The sequence below is a fragment of the Scyliorhinus torazame genome, chromosome 5 (genome assembly GCF_047496885.1).
Source record: "Scyliorhinus torazame isolate Kashiwa2021f chromosome 5, sScyTor2.1, whole genome shotgun sequence".
NCBI lineage: Eukaryota > Metazoa > Chordata > Chondrichthyes > Carcharhiniformes > Scyliorhinidae > Scyliorhinus > Scyliorhinus torazame.
This window is the reverse complement of record NC_092711.1, coordinates 191,386,433-191,407,057: the sequence shown is the minus strand read 5'-3', so window position 1 is coordinate 191,407,057 and position 20,625 is coordinate 191,386,433.

Genomic DNA, 20,625 nt, shown 5'->3' with positions numbered 1-20,625 from the left:
CACAGCTGGACAAATACCCAATTCCCCAGATAAAGGATTTGTATGCAAAGCTGGCTGGAGGACTCCTATTCTCAAAGCTGGATATAAGCCACGCGTATCTACAGCTGAAGCTGGATGAAGAGTCCCAAAAATTCTCAACGATAAACACCCTGAAGGGCCTTTTTCAGTGTACAAGATTACCCTTCGGGGTATCGTCAGCTTGTGCGATATTTCAGAGGACAATGGAGAATATATTGCAAGGGCTACCACAAGTCACCATTTACCTGGACGACGTCCTTATTACAGGAAATACAAAGGCAGAACACCTGCAAAACCTGGAGGAAATCCTTAGGAGGTTTTCAGCAGCAGGCGGGCGCCTAACGAGGGAGAAATGTGTTTTCCTAGCACCTCAAGTAACTTATCTGGGACACAAGGTTCATAAATCAGGGCTACACTCGTTGGAGGATCGGGTGAGGGCGATTGAAGATGCCCAAGCCCCCACCACAATCCAGGCGTTAAGGTTTTTTTTAAGGACTGGTGACATATTATGGAAAGTTCATACAGAACCGAGCTTCCATCTTGGATCCCCTACACCAATTACTAAAAGAGGGACAAGCCTGGGAGTGGTCCGCCCAAAAAGACCTTGGTCCGCCCTCAAGAAGATAAAAGAAAAGTTTCCCTCAGAGAACGTCTTGGCACACTACAACCCCAGGAAAGAGTTAGTGCTCACTTGCGACATGTCTCCATATGGCGTTGGTGCAGTTTTGGCACATAGAGGGCAAAACGTACAGCGTTTATATATAGCATTTGCTTCCAGGACACTGGCAGCAGCAGAACGAAAGTACGCCCAAATTGAAAAGGAAGGACTGGCTGTGATCTTCGGGGTGAAGAAATGTCACCAGTACGGAAATTCACTATAATTACAGACCACAAGCCATTGCTGGGTTTGTTGAAAGAAGACAAAGGAATACCACCAATAGCTTCGGCCCGGTTCCAACGCTGGGCCCTACTACTGGAGGCGTACCAGTATCAACTGGAGCATTGGCCAGGAACCCGGATGGCAAACGTGACAAATATAAATTTCTTTACCCGTCAGTCCGGCCTCAATAAAAGTTGAGATGGATTTGCAGGTATAGCATTAGTTATTTTATTTTTACTTGCAAGTCTGATTCGTTTCTCACAGACACAGGACACAGAACCAGTCTCCTATACCCCTGGAAAATGAATGAAGAAGGAGACAAAGGGATTTCTGCAAATACATTCAAATGGCATCAAGTTTCACATACACGTTTCCCATAGGTCATCCTATACCCCTCCTGACCTGGCCATACATCCTGATTGGCTCACTTCTCATCCCTTCCTCTGGCCTCCTATTACCCAGCATCCTTTTCTCCTCCTTAGCTGGACACCCCTCCCCCTTGCTTTGCCATGCGTTCTGAAATCCTTTGTCTGTGAACTAACAGAATCAGACCGGCCTATATTTACATTACAATAACTAATATCTCTAAAGTAACTATTTTATATCACATTCGTCATTCCCTCCTTTTATCATTTCATGATAACAAAACTATTCAATCCATAGCTACGGTCCCTCATCTAAAAAGATTTGCCGCTGCATTTCCAATTCCTGTAGTAGCCCCCTTCATCCGCTGCACTCTCGTGGATCCTAACAGCCAAGATTCTTGGGGCATCTATCTGTTCCAGTGCACCCCGCATTCTACCCATCACGCATTTAAGGATGGCTGGGCCCACAAAGATGCAGCCAATAGCCACTGCTAAATACATGGCCATATTTATCAACCAGTCCTTCCAACCTCCAAATCCCCAGTTACCCCAAGAGCCAGGATCCTGCATTCCATCCAGGTGATCCCGTATGCGATCCATAAATTTAGTGATGTTAGCAGTTAAGTCTTGAACTCCCATGATACACTTGCCCTGTACTATGGCGCATACCCCACCCTCACGGACCAGAAGATAGTCAAGAGCATACCGGTTCTGCATTGCAAACAACCGCAGCTACAAGACGCTCAGAATTCCCCACCCGGCTGAGTGGCCCCGGTTGGGTGCGAGAACCTGGGGTTGTTTCCAGTTCTCGCAGAATTCAGCTGAGACTGCCCGGCGTGCTGATTATGCAGGGCAGGGGACTGTGGTAGGGACTAGAGTCCCAATAGCAATTTGGCGGGGAAATGGGGGTGACAAAACATTGGTCGCTGTGCCATTAAATAAAAAGTAGTATCCTTGCTCCGTGTACAGGCTAGCATCACAATCAGTATATCGGTTGCGTAGGGATCCCCCAGTAGCCCAGTTTACCCATTCGGGCCGCCTAGCAATGCGGAAAGTCCTAGTCCCAACAGTGATATGAGAGACATTCGCCCAGCCACAAAGGAGCTGGAGGCCGGCGTTCAATGGAACGCAGGTGGTGTTGTAACAAACGCATTGGCCAGACGCCTGGGTGATGGACCTCCTGTCCATACAGGTGGGGAACAGACATGTTATATTCGTTTCCACCTCTACCAGCAAACAGCCGTACCCTTCACTGCTGAAACAATTCTCATATGACCGGGAATCCCTATTGGGAGTGAAGTGGCTAGGTATGTACGCCCTCCACCGTTGCAGCCTATCATACTGTGAGTGGGAATTATCCAGAGGAAGGGGAAGGCAAATAGCCGGTGGTGCTGAACCCGGATCGTAAGGAAGAGTGACTTGCTCGGGCGGTGGCTCGGAATGCTGACAATGAACCACCGTTTGGGGAGTGCCCCAAAGCGGTGAAACAGAAAATAACCTAGACACCGCTGCAGGGTTCGGGTAGCAGACAACCCGTCCCTGGCCATACAAGCGGTGGTAAATCTGGTAGAAGACATTCATACTACCCGCGTTTCCTCAGTTTGGCCTCTAAATGAATTAAGTGTATCTCCTGATAACCTACGTTCTAGCTGTACTCCCCTTCTCACACGCTCCGTCCTCTCTCTAGTCCCCCTCTCTCTCCCACAACCTCTTCCTACTCTCTCCTGACGGTCTGATTTTACCTTTATCGCACCAATCTTAACACATCCAAAATCAAATTTACATGTACTCCAAAAACAAGGCAATGTCCATGTAATGTTCCCTTCCCATCGCCGGGACCGGTGCAATTGCTTCATGATTCCTGCATTGTCCGTTAACCTGATGACCTTCCATGGGTCGATATCATGTCCTCGTATATGGGGGCATTGAAGAACATCACCTCTGCATAAACGAAATGTCCTTGTAGTTTGGTTGGGGTTACAAATGTAGATAATATGTCACTTTTCCATGTCCGTCCCCAATGTCACTCCAAGCGAGGTGAGGCCGTGGTCACACAGGCGGTGCGTAGCCACCCCATCATGCTCCACACCTGTAAAATAGCACTGGGGAAGGGAGGCAGGTTAATCTGTCCAAGAAAATGAGGCCCGTTATCAGAATTCAACTGAGCTGGTATACTGTACCGGGGAATGATTTCCCGCATCAGAACTTTAACCACAGTAGCAGCTTTATTATCGATAGTCGGATACACCTCGGCCCATCTACTGAACACATCCACAATAACCAAAACATATCTATAATATTGACAACATTGACACCTTTCCAGCTCAATGTAATCCACCTGGAGCGTCTCAAAGGGACCACTGGGCAACGGGGTTTGCCTCATACCACAAGGGATACCTTTGCCGGTGTTATATTGCTGACAAATCAAACACCGAGTACTGATACTCTGAGCCAACCCCTGCATTTTAGGGTGTCACCAAGTGTCCAGCAACAAATCACTAGTCCCCCGAGCCCCACAATGAGTTGCAAAGTGTACACATTCAGTGACCCATAAAGCCAGTACATCAGACATACAAGTCTGATGTGCTGGTGTGGTCCATAAAGAGGAAACAGAATCATATGTACAACCTAACCGTTTCCACATTTGTTTATCACACTCAGGAGCGTCCTCCTGTAACCTTATGACGTCTTGGATGGTTGGCATTGGCTTGTCAGAGGCAGACCTATTTATTGCAGAACGTTTAGTCTGACCTAACATTTTAGGCACCATCACTTGCTGAATTTGTCTGGCTGTCCGCGCTGCACAATCTGCTTGTTCATTACCAACGTCAACTGGGGTCTTACCGTTTGTGTGGGCAGCGCATTTAATGACGGAAATCTGCGCGGGCATAAGGAGGGCCTGCAGTAGGTCATTAACTAAACCCCGGTGGGATATTTCCGTGCCGGCCGAGGTAAGGAATCCCCTATTCTTCCAGAGCTGTGGGTTGGCTGAAGTCGAGTGTTAATCGTGACAGGGACCTCAAAATATTTTATGGAAGTGCCGTCTGGCGTGACTTGAAGTGCGTAATCTGTTGGATCTGAATGATCCACTGCCGTCCTTACCATAGGCCCCAGATCCTTGGCATGGTACTGGTCGTGGACGTGACGAGTAATATGAGGGCTTACCGAAGCTGACTGTAGCCATAAATGTGGTGGCATTGTAACAAAATCGGCCATACCTTCTTTTCCCGTGACTATGGCTGTAACCTTGACTGGCCATTCGATCCCAATTAACAGCCGGTATTTGTCCTCCAACACCCTGTTTTGTCCGGTTCTGTCATAGGCCAGGGTAACGTGATGCAGTGAATGTTCAATGTCTAACGTCCACCACTGGGGGGTGATAGAAATATAGCACTGTTGTCTCATCCTCCATGATTGAACCGTTACCCCTTCGTCTCCGCACTCTAGCTGTAGCTGGAAGATACACAGTAAATCTCGGGCCAACAAGTTACAGTCCAATCCAGTAGTCACTACAAACTGATGATCTTATTCTCGTAAGTGACTGTCACAGGTTCAGAAATAGGATACTCACACACCTGTCCTTGGAACCCCGACAAATGCTGCGTGTGGTCAGATAGTGGCAGTCGAAGTTCTGATTGCACTGAAGACATGGCTCCTCCAGTGTCGATTACAAATGGGCAGTGTTGATCTATCTGCAGAGAAATAATAGGTTCCCTGTCCGATTGGAGAGTCCTTATGACTAAATTAGCTAGTGAATCTTGTGTTGTGAAAGGGTTTGCCTGGGAGAAGTCAGTGTATCTCGTCTGTCCTCCCCTTGGTGGGTACCCCCTCCTTTGGGTCGGATAGTCTCCTTCTGCTGCCTGTCTTTTACAGGGGCATTCCTGTTGCCAGTGATCTGCACGGCCGCAATTAAAACATGCATTGTTCCCTCTATATCTGCCCCGTCCTCTTCTCCCAGTAGACCAATGGCCGCGGTGGTAAAGCTGTTGGTACATACGGTGGGCCATAAAGAGGAGCTGAGGGTCCATTTGGGTGGGTTTGATATCCTCCCCCTCGCTGATCCACCCACTCAAAGTCACAATATTGGGGTTCCAGTGGTACGCCACTGTATCTGCCGCTGGTTGGGGTCTCAGATCATCCTTTTTCATTACATACTCAGTCTTAATCTTTGTAACTGAGCCTCCTTCCTGGCCTACACCCTCCTTCCAATAAAATCTGACTGCCCTGGCCATTCGGGAAGGGTCGTTCTCTGTCCAATCATGTTATTACATTTCACGGCAGTAGCCACGGAAGGTGGTAGGCAACGCATTAACATAGCACAATATTGAGGGGAATTCTGACCATTTTGATGTGGCAAGTCGCCTGACTGCCCACGGTAGATTTCATTAAAACGTTCCAGAAATTCATCTGGCTCTTCAATCTTTTTAGGTTTGAGGTCTAAGATAGCAGAAATATATATGGGCTTTTGAAATGTGTTTTTCAACGCATTCAGGATTTGTGTCCCTCTATCATAGTTCAACGCATGGGGTTGCTGAAGTGCAGCGTGGCTAGCATAATTCAAGTGATTAAGATGATTGCGGTACTCTGCTGGGGTTACAACCTGCTGGACTAGGGCCCAGAGGTCCCTAGAATCAGCATGATAAATTGAGATGGTAGTTCTCAGGTGATCCACGAAAGCAGCAGGAGATTTTCTTCTGTCTGGGATTGTAGCCATAATAGCCACCATCTCACTGGGTCTCCATGGGAAATAAACGTCTATCGTGGGCTGGGCAGCCGCCGTCACAGTGTCAGGGTTTGGTATTTTCCTAATCGGCAACTGTCTCAGAGACTCACCAGGGGGCACTCTAGCTATTTCCTCTGGCTCTTCCAAGACTTCGACGTCCCTCCCTGTCACTAGAGGGAGCTCCTTCTCCTCAGAACCATCCCTTTCCTCTCCCTTTGTTCTCGGAGTTTTCTGTTCCCCCTTATCGGTCTGAAGGGATTTAGGTGGTATGCTTGATTGTTTCTGGATAGGATCAGGCCTTTCTCTCGCTGTCCGAGATCGGGTCCTTGAGCTAATTGGGCTTCTCTCTGAAACAGTGAAGATGGTACCGAAGGGGCTGGAGGGGCTGGCACGATTTGAATCTGGGGAGCAGTGACTGGATATAAATTATGATACTCTGGTGGTTCTGGAATTAGTGCAGACAATGCTACAGGTGCAGTCGGAATCCTAGCAGACCTGGTCAAATTGTCCAATTCGTCATCTTCTGCTCTGTCAATGCAAGGCCAGCCATTGAACTACGTAGTCCATTGGTTTTTTTTTTCCTCTTCACTGATTGGAATCCCCATTTTAAGGGCATTTTGTTGCCAACTTAATAACATGATCTTATCCCTCTCATGTTGACAATATTGTCTCCATAATCTAATTAACTCTTTAGCTTTCATACTTTGGCTCTTTCTTTTTTATTATTATTATATATATATATATATTTTTGCCTATTTATAACCAATGGCAATTTTTGCTCCTTGGCAAATTATTGAAAAGGTTCTAACAGTGTTCTTTTAAAACTTAAAATGTTTGAAAATTCAAATTGAATTACTGCAACCTGAAAGCTTAGCTCTGATCTCAACTAAGAACTAAATTTACAATTTGCTTAACACAAACTTGTATAACCTTTACAACTTAATTAATTCTTTACCTTAACAATTTTTCTTTTAACAAGTTTTTCTTACATTCACAAAAATGTTGGCTGCTATCAATGAGGGAGCAGTTAGCTGTGCTGATGTATCCCGGAGCAAAGTCAACTGTCATTTCCAGATTTACACTTTTTAAAATGGTGACAGTGAGTTTCTTTAAGTTTCTATTAATTCACAAATAAAATGAGATAAACATTATTTCAAGTAAGTAAAACTTAAGATTCTGGCAATTTCAATCAATTGCTTTCGAAAATAATAACTTTTATCAAAGAGGTGGAGAAACCCACTGGTTTCCTTTAATTAATTCAAAACATAACTTTGCTGGAGTTCACTGACTCGAAGGAAAGGTATCCAATTACGCCACAAGCTGCCTGTTAACTCAAGCTGCTGTTAACCCTTTGAGAGACTTCTGCTTTAACTAACATGCAGCATCCAGTTTGTTTTAAAATTTATCGTTTCTCGCCACTTCAGTCCAAGGATACAATTTTAGCTTAATCAACTGTAGTTTTAAAAACACTCGTGGAACTGAACCATCTTTCCGATGTCCCATCAGTTCATCAAAAACACTCGTAGAACTGAACCATCTTCCGATGTTCCATCAGTTCATCAACAACACTCGTACAACTGAACCACCTTCCGATGTCCCATCAGTTCATCAACAACACTCGTGCAACTAAACCATCTTCCCGATGTCCCATCAGTTCCACAATTAACCCAAAACTGAACTATCAATTATGATATCCCATCAGTTTAATTTGCTAATCCCCAGACTGACCTTTGATTTCGTCGAGATGATCTTTCCGTACCAACCGCGAGTGACCAGACCAATCAGGCCATAAGAAGAGGGGGAAAATCAATGCGCAGTCATTTTCCAGAAATACATTGTGGGCCCCTTTTTCCACTCCTTTTGTCCATAGAATAGAATCAGTCTAATTCTGAGTTCGCAGCTGGCCAATGACCATCTTGAGAAATCCCGGGTTTCCGGCACCAAATGACAAATATAAATTTCTTTACCCGTCAGTCTGGCCTCAAGAAAGGTCGAGATGGATTTGCAGGTATCGCATTAGTTATTTTATTTTGACTTGCAAGTCTGATTCGTTTCTCACAGACACAGGACACAGAACCAGTCTCCTATACCCCTGGAAAACGAATGAAGAAGGAGACAAAGGGATTTCTGCAAATACATTCAAATGGCATCAAGTTTCACATACACGATTCCCATAGGTCATCCTATACCCCTCCTGACCTGGCCATACATCCTGATTGGCTCACTTCTCATCCCTTCCTCTGGCCTCCTATTACCCAGCATCCTTTTCTCCTCCTTAGCTGGACACCCCTCCCCCTTGCTTTGCCATGCGTTCTGAAATCCTTTGTCTGTGAACTAACAGAATCAGACCGGCCTATATTTACATTACAATAACTAATATCTCTAAAGTAACTATTTTATATCACATTCGTCAAACGTTGATGCACTAAGCAGGCTGCCATTACCGGATGCCCCGCCATTAGTATCCAAAATAGAGGAAATGGTAATGACGTTACATTTCCTGGACACCCTTCCAGTGGCCGCACAAAACATTTGTTTATGGATCCAAGGGACCCGGTTTTGTCAAAAATAAAATACATGGTGCTAGCGGGGGAGATGGAAAGACCGTTCCAGGCGGAATTCCACCCTTACTGGAGCAGAAGAGAGCAGATCACCATGGAATACGGGATCCTGCTATGGGGGGCTCGAGTAATAGTTCCAAGTCAAGGCCGTCGAGCCATACTGGCTGAACTACATCGTGGGCACCATGGAGTCTCAAAAATGAAGATACTAGGGCTTTTCTCATTGGAGCGAAGGAGGATGAGAGGTGACTTAATTGAGATGTATAAGATGATGAGAGGGATAGATAGAGTGGACGTTCAGCAACTTTTTCCTCGGGTGGATGTAGCTGTTACAAGGGGGCATAACTATAAGGTTCATGGTGAAAGATATAGGAGGGATGTCAGAGGTAGGTTCTTTACTCGGAGAGTGGTTGGGGCGTGGAATGCACTCCCAGCTATGGTTGTGAAGTCAGACACTTTAGGAACTTTCAAGGGGTTATTGGATAGGCATATGGAGTGCACTAGAATGATTGTGGAGTAGGTTGATTTGATCTTAGTTTCAGACTAGTTCGGCACATCGTGGCCCGAAGGGCTTGTAATGTGCTGTACAATTCTATGTTCTATGCTGGCCAGAAGCTATGTCTGGTGGCCGGGCCTGGACACAGACATAGCGGCAATGGTAGGTCGGTGCCAAGAACATAGAACATAGAACAATACAGCGCAGTACAGGCCCTTCGGCCCACGATGTTGCACCGAAACAAAAGCCATCTAACCTACACTATGCCATTATCATCCATATGTTTATCCAATAAACTTTTAAATGCCCTCAATGTTGGCGAGTTCACTACTGTAGCAGGTAGGGCATTCCACGGCCTCACTACTCTTTGCGTAAAGAACCTACCTCTGACCTCTGCCCTATATCTATTACCCCCTCAGTTTAAAGCTATGTCCCCTCGTGCCAGCCATTTCCATCCGCGGGAGAAGGCTCTCACTGTCCACCCTATCCAACCCACTGATCATTTTGTATGCCTCTATTAAGTCTCCTCTTAACCTTCTTGTCTCCAACGAAAACAACCTCAAGTCCATCAGCCTTTCCTCATAAGATTTTCCCTCCATACCAGGCAACATCCTGGTAAATCTCCTCTGCACCCGCTCCAAAGCCTCCACGTCCTTCCTATAATGCGGTGACCAGAACTGTACGCAATACTCCAATTGCGGCCGTACCAGAGTTCTGTACAGCTGCAACATGACCTCCTGACTCCGGAACTCAATCCCTCTACCAATAAAGGCCAACACTCCAAGAATGCCAACAAGGGCAGAAGGTGCCACCGGCAGCCCCGCTGCACCCATGGGAATGGCCAGATAGACCATGGTCGCGGCTTCCTGTCGATCTTGCAGGCCCGTTTATGGGTTCAATGTTTTTTATAATTGTAGACGCCCATTCTAAATGGCTGGGCGTTTACAAACTGAACTCTGCAAATTCAACAACTACATTGAAAAACGCTGCATCTCATTCGCAACTCATGGTATCCGGGAGGTGTTAGTTTCGGATAATGGATCGGTTTTCACCAGCCAGGACTTCACAAAATTTATGAAGTCGAATGGCCTTCGGCACATAAGGACATCACCATAGCACCCGGCATCGAATGGTTTGGCGGAGAGAGCCGTTCAGACCTTAAAAGTCGGGTTGAAGAAACAGTCAGCAGCATCAAAGAAGAAAGAAAAGCACAGGAACAGGCCCTTCAGCCCTCCAAGCCTGCGCCGACCATGATGCCTGTCTAAACTAAAATCTTCTACGCTTCCAGGGTCTGTATCCCTCTATTCCCATCCTATTCCTGTATTTGTCAAGATGCCCCTTAAACATTACTATCGTCCCTGCTTCCACCACCTCTTCCAGGCACCCACAATTGGACACCAAACTGTCGCGTTGGCTATTTAACTACAGAACAACCCCCCCACTCCACAACAGGAATAGCACCGGCGGGGCTACTCATGGGCAGAAGAATCCGAACCCGGTTGAGTCGACTATTCCCGAATTTAGGTGGCAAAATAGAGCAACACCAAGAGGCTCAAAGCAGGGGCCACGACAACACTCGCCGAGAAAGGCAGTTCAACACGGGTGAAAATGTCTGGGTTAAAAATGATGCGAGTGGCCCCACATGGGTAGCAGGAACAGTCAAGGCCAGGACAGGACCTGTGTCGTCAGAGATACGTGTGGGAAAACATGTAATAAAGAAACACCTGGACCAGGTGCGGGCCTCAGATTTGTTTCCTCCTCCGGAGCTGACTCAGACCAGCATACCAAGGACCGTGGAGAGTCATCCCCGACAATCTTTTCACGCCCCTCCAACACCACTGGTGAGGACATCGGACTCGGATATGGACACCGTGGATGATGCCGCAGCTGTACCCCTGCCGCCGGAGGAAAGGGGCGAACCACCCCTCAGGCGCTCACATCGGAAAAGACGGGCGCCTAGCCGCTACGTCGGAGGCCAAAGTGGAGGCACCGAACCCGGCGCAAAAACGAAGTAGGAGACCCGTGAGTCACGAGGACCATGGGGGGGGGGGGGAATATAATGCTTAGGCCAGGCCTTTGAGATTGGTCAATTAGAATACGAGTTCCCTGATTAGTGGCCCAATCAGGGAACCCCTTTCTCTGTATCTAACAGGGAGTGTCAGATCCTCTGCAATCTCGGTATAGACAGCAGACTGAATGGTCATGGGTGTTCAGCTGTTGGGTTTGTAAATAAAAGGATTTCTGGTGACACGGGACTTCTACCTCCGTGGACTTAGAACATAGAACATAGAAAATACAGCACAGAACAGGCCCTTCGGCCCATGATGTTGTGCCGAACCTTTGTCCTAGATTAAATCATAGATTATCATAGAATTTATAGTGCAGAAGGAGGCCATTCAGCCCATCGAGTCTGCACCGGCTCTTGGAAAGAGCACCCTCCCCAAGGTCAACACCTCCACCCTATCCCCATAACCCAGTAACCCCACCCAACACTAAGGACAATTTTGGACACGAAGGGCAATTTATCATGGCCAATCCACCTAACCTGCACATCTTTGGACTGTGGGAGGAAACCGGAGCACCTGGAGGAAACCCACGCACACACTAAGAGGATGTGCAGACTCCGCACAGACAGTGACCCAAGCCGGAATCGAACCCGGGACCCTGGAGCTGTGAAGCAATTGTACTATCCACAATGCTACCGTGCTGCCCTTAAGAACAAATTAATCTACACTATAGCATTCTACCGTAATCCATGTACCTATCCAATAGCTGCTTGAAGGTCCCTAATGTTCCCGACTCAACTACTTCCACAGGCAGTGCATTCCATGCCCCCACTACTCTCTGGGTAAAGAACCTATCTACTACCATTCACCTTAAATTTATGTCCCCTTGTAATGGTTTGTTCCACCCGGGGAAAAAGTCTCTGACTGTCTACTCTGTCTATTCCCCTGATCATATTATAAACCTCTATCAAGTCGCCACTCATCCTTCTCCGTTCTAATGAGAAAAGGCCTAGCACCCTCAACCTTTCCTCGTAAGACCTACTCTCCATTCCAGGCAACATCCTGGTAAATCTCCTTTGCACCTTTTCCAAAGCTTCCACATCCTTCCTAAAATAAGGCGACCAGAACTCCAAATGTGGCCTTACCAAAGTTTTGTCCAGCTGCATCATCACCTCTCGGCTCTTAAATTCAATCCCTCTGTTAATGAATGCTAGCACACCATAGGCCTTCTTCACAGCTCTATCCACTTGAGTGGCAACTTTCAAAGATGTATGAACATAGACCCCAAGATCTCTCTGCTCCTCCACATTGCCAAGAACTCTACCGTTAACCCTGTATTCCGCATTCATATTTGTCCTTCCAAAATGGACAACGTCACACTTTTTAAGGGTTAAACTCCATCTGCCACTTCTCAGCCCAGCTCTGCATCCTATCTATATCTCTTTGCAGCCGACAACAGCCCTCCTCACTATCCACAACTCCACCAATTTTCGTATCGTCTGCAAATTTACTGACCCACCCTTCAACTCCCTCATCAATGTCATTAATGAAAATCACAAACAGCAGAGGACCCAGAACTGATCCCTGCGGTACGCCACTGGTAACTGGGATCCAGGCTGAATATCTGCCATCCACCACCACTCTCTGACTTCTATTGGTTAGCCAGTTCGTTATCCAACTGGCCAAATTTCCCACTACCTCATGCCTCCTTACTTTCTACATAAGCCTACCATGGGGAACCTTATCAAATGCCTTACTAAAATCCATGTACACTACATCCACTGCTTTACCTTCATCCACATGCTTGGTCACCTCCTCAAAGAATTCAATAAGACTTGTAAGGCAAGACCTACCCCTCACAAATCCGTGCTGACTATCCCTAATCAAGCTGTGTCTTTCCAGATGCTCAGAAATCCTATCCTTCAGCACCCTTTCCATGGCTTTGCCTACCACCGAAGTAAGACTAACTGGCCTGTGATTCCCAGGGTTACCCCTAGTCCCTTTTTTGAACAGGGGCACGACATTCACCACTCTCCAATCCCCTGGTACCACCCCTGTTGACAATGAGGACAAAAAAATCATTGCCAACGGCTCTGCAATTTCATCTCTTGCTTCCCATAGAATCCTTGGATATATCCCGTCAGGCATGGGGGACTTGTCTATCCTCAGGTTTTTCAAAATGCCCAACACATCTTCCTTCCTAACAAGTATTTCCTCGAACTTACCAGTCTGTTTTGCACTGTCCTCTCCAACAATATGGCCCCTCTCATTTGTAAATACAGAAGAAAAGTACTCGTTCAAGACCTCTCCTATCTCTTCAGACTCAATACACAATCTCCCGCTACTGTCCTTGATCGGACCTACCCTCGCTCTCGTCATTCTCATATTTCTCTCATATGGGGCAGCACGGTAGCATTGTGGATAGCACAATTGCTTCACAGCTCCAGGGTCCCAGGTTCAATTCCGGCTTGGGTCACTGTCTGTGCGGAGTCTGCACATCCTCCCAGTGTGTGCGTGGGTTTCCTCCGGGTGCTCCGGTTTCGTCCCACAGTCCAAAGATGTGCAGGTTAGGTGGATTGGCTATGATAAATTGCCCTTAGTGTATAAAATTGCCCTTAGTGTTGGGTGGGGTTACTGGGTTATGGGGATAGGGTGGAGGTGTTAACCTTGGGTAGGATGCTCTTTCCAAGAGCCGGTGCCGACTCGATGGGCCGAATGGCCTCCTTCTGCACTGTAAATTCTATGATCTATGATAATGTGGAAAAGGCCTTGGGGGTTTTCCTTGATCCTACCCGCCAAAGATTGTTCATGCCCTCTCTTAGCTCTCCTAATCCCTTTCTTCAGTTCCCTCCTGGCTATCTTATATCCCGCCAGCGCCCTGTCTGAGCCTTGTTTCCTCAGCCTTACAAAAGTCTCCTTTTTCCTCTTAACAAGACATTCAACCTCTCTTGTCAACCATGGTTCCCTCACTCGACCATCTCTTCCCTGCCTGACAGGGACATACATATCAAGGACACGTAGTACCTGTTCCTTGAACAAGTTCCACATTTCACTTGTGTCCTTCCCTGACAGCCTATGTTCCCAACCTATGCACTTCAATTCTTGTCTGACAACATCGTATTTACCCTTCCCCCAATTGTAAGCCTTGCCCTGTTGCACGCACCTATCCCTCTCCATTACTAAAGTGAAAGTCACAGAATTGTGGTCACTATCTCCAAACTGCTCCCCCACTAACAAATCTATCACTTGCTCTGGTTCATTACCAAGTACCAAATCCAATATGGCCTCCCCTCTGGTCGGGCAATCTACATACTATGTTAGAAAAGCTTCCTGGACACATTGCACAAACAGCACACCATCCAAACTATTTGATCTTATAGGAAGGACGTGGAGGCTTTGGAGCGGCTGCAGAGGAGATTTACCAGGATGTTGCCTGGTATGGAGGGAAAATCTTATGAGGAAAGGCTGATGGACTTGAGGTTGTTTTCGTTGGAGAGAAGAAGGTTAAGAGGAGACTTAATAGAGGCATACAAAATGATCAGGGGGTTGGATAGGGTGGACAGTGAGAGCCTTCTCCCGCGGATGGATATGGCTGGCACGAGGGGACATAACTTTAAACTGAGGGGTAATAGATATAGGACAGAGGTCAGAGGTAGGTTCTTTACGCAAAGAGTAGTGAGGCCGTGGAATGCCCTACCTGCTACAGTAGTGAACTCGCCAACATTGAGGGCATTTAAAAGTTTATTGGATAAACATATGGATGATAATGGCATAGTGTAGGTTAGATGGCTTTTGTTTTGGTGCAACATCGTGGGCCGAAGGGCCTGTACTGCGCTGTATTGTTCTATGTTCTATAAAGAGTTTCCACTCAATATTTGGGAAGTTGAAGTCACCCATGACTACTACCCTGTGACTTCTGCACCTTTCCAAAATCCGTTTCCCAATCTGTTCCTCCACATCTCTGCTGCTATTGGGAGGCCTATAGAAAACTCCTAGCAAGGTGACTGCTCCTTTCCTATTTCTGACTTCAATCCATACTACCTCAGTAGGCAGATATTCCTCGAACTACCTTTCTGCAGCTGTTATACTATCTCTAATTAACAATGCCACCCCTCCACCTCTTTTACCACCCTCCCATATCTTATTGAAAATCTATAACCAGGGACCTCCAACAATCATTTCTGCCCCTCTTTTATCCAAGTTTCCGTGATGGCCACCACATCGCAGTCCCAAGTACCGCACCATGCCTTAAGTTCACCCACCTTATTCCTGATGCTTCTTGCTTTGAAGTAGACACACTTCAACCCACCTCCGTGCCTGCAAGTACTCTCCTTTGTCAGTGTTCCCTTCCCCACTGCTTCACTACATGCTTTGTCATCCTGATTATCGGCTACCTTAGTTGCTGTACTACAAATCTGGTTCCCATTCCCCTGCCACATTAATTTAAACCCTCCCGAAGAGTACTAGAAAACCACCTTCCCAGGATATTGGTGCCCCTCTGGTTCAGATGCAACCCATCCTGCTTGTGCAGGTCCCACCTTCCCGAGAATGCGCTCCAATTATCCAAATACCTGAAGCCCTCCCTCCTACACCATTCCTGCAGCCACGCGTTCAACTGCACTCTCTCCCTATTCCTAGCCTCGCTATCACGTGGCACTGGCAACAAACCAGAGATGACAACTCTGTCTGTCCTGGCTTTTAACTTCCAGCCTAACTCCCTGAACTAGTTTATTACCTCCACACCCCTTTTTCCTACCTACGTCGTTGGTATCAATGTGCACCACGACATCTGGCTGCTCCCCCTCCCCCTTAAGGATCCTGAAGACACGATCCGAGACATCCCTGGCCCTGGCACCCGGGAGGCAACATACCTTCCATGGGTCTCGCACGTGACCACAGAATCTCCTATCTATTCCCCTAACCATTGAATCTCCTACTACTATTGCTTTTCTATTCTCCCCCGTTCCCTTCTGAGCCCCAGAGCCAGACTCAGTGCCAGAGACCTGGCCGCTAGGGCCTTCCCCCGGAAGGTCAACCCTCCCAACAGCATCCAAAACGGTATACTTGTTTTGAAGGGGAATGGCCAGGAGGGATCCCTGCACTGTCTGCCTGTTTGTTTTCTTTCCCCTGACTGTAACCCAGCTACTCTTGTCCTGTACCTCCCTGTAACTCTTCTCTATCACCACCTCTGCCTCCCGGATGATCCGAAGTTCATCCAGCTCCAGCACACAGTCTTTGAGGAGCTGGAGTTGGATGCACTTCCCGCAGGTATAGTCAGCGGGGACACCGGTGGTATCCCTCACCGCCCACATCTTACAGGAGGAGCATGCAACTGGCCTAGCCTCCATCCACTCTTACCTTACAGAATATAGCTGCTCTGTGGACCAACTGGACCTCCGCCCTCCGACTCTGCTCCCAGTCACAGCTGCACTCTCTGTAAACTCCTGGCTCCCTTCTCGCTCTTTGCGGAAATGTAGGAAACAAAATGAAAGGAGCACCTTACTCCCTCCTCACCCAACTCCCTCAGTCACCAAACTCTCACTATAGCACTCAAATGCACCAAATTCAGCACTCAGTGCAAACAAAACTTATTACACCCTTATTTAATTGTAATAATGTACAGCTGATTGCAGCTTCTTCCTCCAAACTGCAGGGTAAATTCTATCATATTGTGGTCACTGTACCCTCAGGGTTCCTTCACCTTAAGTTCCTTAATCAAGTCTGCCTCATTACACATCACTAAATCCAGAACTGCCTGTTCCCCAGTAGGCTCTGTCACAAGCTGCTGCAAAAAAAACATCTCTTAGACATTCCACTAATTTGATTTCTTGGATCCACTACCAACCTGATTTTCCCAGTCCACCTGCATATTTATTTTCTGCCCCACAACCTGACTACCGCGAGGGGCCCTGTACATAACTCCCATCAGGGTCTTTTTAGCTTTGCGATTCCTCAACTCTACCCACAGAGATTCTATGCCTTCCGATTCTATATCGCTCCTTGCTATCGATTTAACTCCATTCCTTACTAACAATGCAACCCCCACCCCTTTGCCCATCTGCCTGTCCTTTCGATAGGACATATATCCTTGTATATTTAGATCCCAGCCCTGATTCCCTTGCAGCCACATCTCTGTGATGCCCACAACATCGTACCGGCCAATTTCAATGTGTGCAACAAGCTCATTTACCTTGTTCCGTATACTGCATGCATTTAGGTACAACACCTCAATCCTGCATTGGCCACCTCCCTTTTCACACTTTCCTCAGTCACTGTACCCTGTACTGTGACCCTTTTTGATTTTTGACTATGGCTTCTCTGCCTTACTTTCCTCCTTACTGCTTTTTGTTTCTGGCCCCGTTTTACTTCCCTCCGACTTCCTGCATCGGTTCCCATCCCCCTGCCACATTAGTTTAAACCCTCCCCAACAGCACTAGCAAACAACCCCTCCTAGGACCATGTTTGAACCAAGGCTGTAATGAGGTCAGGAGCTGAGTGACCCTGGTGGAACCCAAACTGAGCATTCGTGAGCAGGTTATCGCTGAGTAAGTGCCGCTTGATAGCACTGTTGATGACTCCTTCTTCACTTTGATTGGCTGGGTTAGATTTGTCCTGTTTCTTGTGTTGTATGTTGTCACCATAGTGCCAGATGACCGTGAGGGGAAGCTGACTGGTGATGATTTTATCTGAGGATTATCACACCTCAGGTGAGGGGTGAGGTTGTGAAGGCAGGCCCTCATGAAGAATCTCAGCCAGAACGGGAATTGAACCCGCACTGCTGGCTTGCTCTGCTGTATAGCCAAGTGAGCTGAACCAGCCAGTGTTGTAGCTGTACTGAAACAGCTTGGCTCGGGGTGTGGCAAATTCTGGAGCACAAGTCTTAAGTACTATTGCTGGGATATTGTCAGGGCCCTTAGCCTTTGTAGAGGTGTCAACCTGGTGAAGCTACAACACAGGACTATTTGTGTGTTAAACAGCATAAACAGCAAGTAATACACAAACCGAAGCGATTCCACAATTAACATATCAGGTCTAAGCTCTGTAGTCATAGAATAGAACCATAGAAGTTTACAGCATGGAAACAGGCCCTTCGGCCCAACCAGTCCATGCCACCCAGTTTTTACCATTAAGCTAGTCCCAGTTGCCCGCACTTGGCCCATAACCCTCTATACCCATCTTACCCATGTAACTATCTAAATGCTTTTTAAAAGACACAATTGTACCCGCCTCTACTACTACCTCTGGCAGCACATTCCAGACACTCACTACCCTCTGAGTGAAGAAATTGCCCCTCTGGGCCCTTCTGAATCTCTCCCCTCTCACCTTAAACCTATGCCCTCCAGTTTTATACTCCCCTACCTTTGGGAAAAGATGTTGACTATCTACCTTATCTATGCCCCTCATTATTTTATAGACCTCTATAAGATCACCCCTAAGCCTCCTATGCTCCAGGGAAAAAAGTCCCAGTCTATCCAGCCTCTCCTTATAACTCGAACCATCAAGTCCCGGTAACATCCTAGTAAATCTTTTCTGCACTCTTTCTAGTTTAATAATATCCTTTCTATAATAGGGTGACCAGAACTGCACACAGTATTCCAAGTGTGGCCGTACCAATGTCTTGTACAACTTCAATAAGACGTCCCAACTCCTGTATTCAATGTTCTGACCAATGAAACCAAGCATGCCAAATGCCTTCTTCACCACCCTGTCCACCTGCGACTCCACCTTCAAGGAGCTATGAACCTGTACTCCTAGATCTCTTTGTTCTATAACTCTCCCCAGCGCCATACCATTAACTGAGTAGGTCCTGGCCTGATTCGATCTGCCAAAATGCATCACCTCACATTTATCTAAATTAAACTCCATCTGCCATTCGTCGGCCCACTGGCCTAATTGATCAAGATCCCGTTGCAATCCTAGATAACCTTCTTCACTATCCACTGTGCCACCAATCTTGGTGTCATCTGCAAACTTACTAACCATGCCTCCTAAATTCTCATCCAACTCATTAATATAAATCACAAATAACAGTGGACCCAGCAACGATCCCCGAGGCACACCACTGGTCACAGGCCTCCAGTTTGAAAAACAACCCTCTACAACCACCCTCTGTCTTCTGTCGTCCAGCCAATTTTGAATCCAATTGACAACCTCACCCTGGATCCCGTGAGCTTTAACCTTCTGCAACAACCTACCATGCGGTACCTTGTCAAAGGCTTTGCTAAAGTCTATGTAGACAACGTCTACTGCACTGCCCTCATCTACCTTCTTGGTCACCCCCTCAAAAAAACTCAATCAAATTTGTGAGACATGATTTTCCACGCACAAAGCTATGCTGACTGCCCCGAATCAGTCCTTGCCTCTCTAAATGCTTGTCCTACCACATCCAGCCGTGAATGGTGGTGCACAATTAAACAGCTCACTGGAAGAGGAGGCTCCACAAATATCCCCATCCTCAATGATGGAGGAGCCCAGCACATCTGTGCAAAAGACCTGGAGGAGGCATTCGCGATAATCTTCAGCCAGAAGTGCCGAGTGGATGATCTATCTCGGTCTCCTCTGGAGATCGCCAGCATCACAGATGTTAGTCTTCAGCCAATACAATTCACTCCATGTGATATCAAGAAGTGGCTGAAGGTACTGTATACTGTAAAGGCTATGGCTGAAAATATCCCGGCAATAATACTGAAGACTTGTGCTCCAGAACTTGCCGCATCCCTAACCAAGCTGTTCCAGTACAGCTACAACACTGGCATCTATCCGGCAATGTGGAAAATTGGTGTGTCCTGTAAACAGTGCAGAATCAACCCAGCCAATTACTACCCTATCAGTATACTCTCCATCATCGGCAAAGTGATGGAAGTGCTATCATAGAACATAGAACAGTACAGGCTCTTCAGCCCACGATGTTGTGCTGACCATTTATCCTAATCGAAGATCAATCTAACCTACACCCCTTCACTTTACTGCTGTCCATGTGCCTGTCTAAGAATCGCTTAAATGTCCCTATTGACTCTGACTCCACCACCTCAAGCAGCACTTACTCAGCAATAACCTGCTCATGACGGTAAGTTTGGGTTCTGCCAGTATCAGCCAGCTCCTGACCTTATTACAGCCTTGGTTCAAACATGGACAAAAGAACTGATTGCCAGAGGTGAGGTGAGAGTGACTGCCCTTGACATCAAGGCAGCATTTGACCAAGTATCGCATCAAGGAGCCCGAGCTAAACTGGAGTCACTGGGAATCAGGGGGAAAAGTCTCCACTGGTTGGAGTCATGCCTGGCAAAAAGGAAGATGATTCTGGTGATTGGAGGTCAATCATCTCAGCTCCAGAACATCACTGCAGGGGTTCCTCGGGGTAGCGTCCTGGGCCCAATCATCTTCAGCTGCTTCATCAATGACCTCCCTTCCATCATAAGGCCAGAAGTAGGGATATTTGTGGATGACAGCACCATTCGCAACCCCTCATATAATGAAGCAGTGCATGTCCAAATGCAGCAAGACCTGGACAATATCAAGGCTTGGGTTGACAAGGAGCAAGTTACATTTGTGCCACACAAGTACCAGGCAAAGACC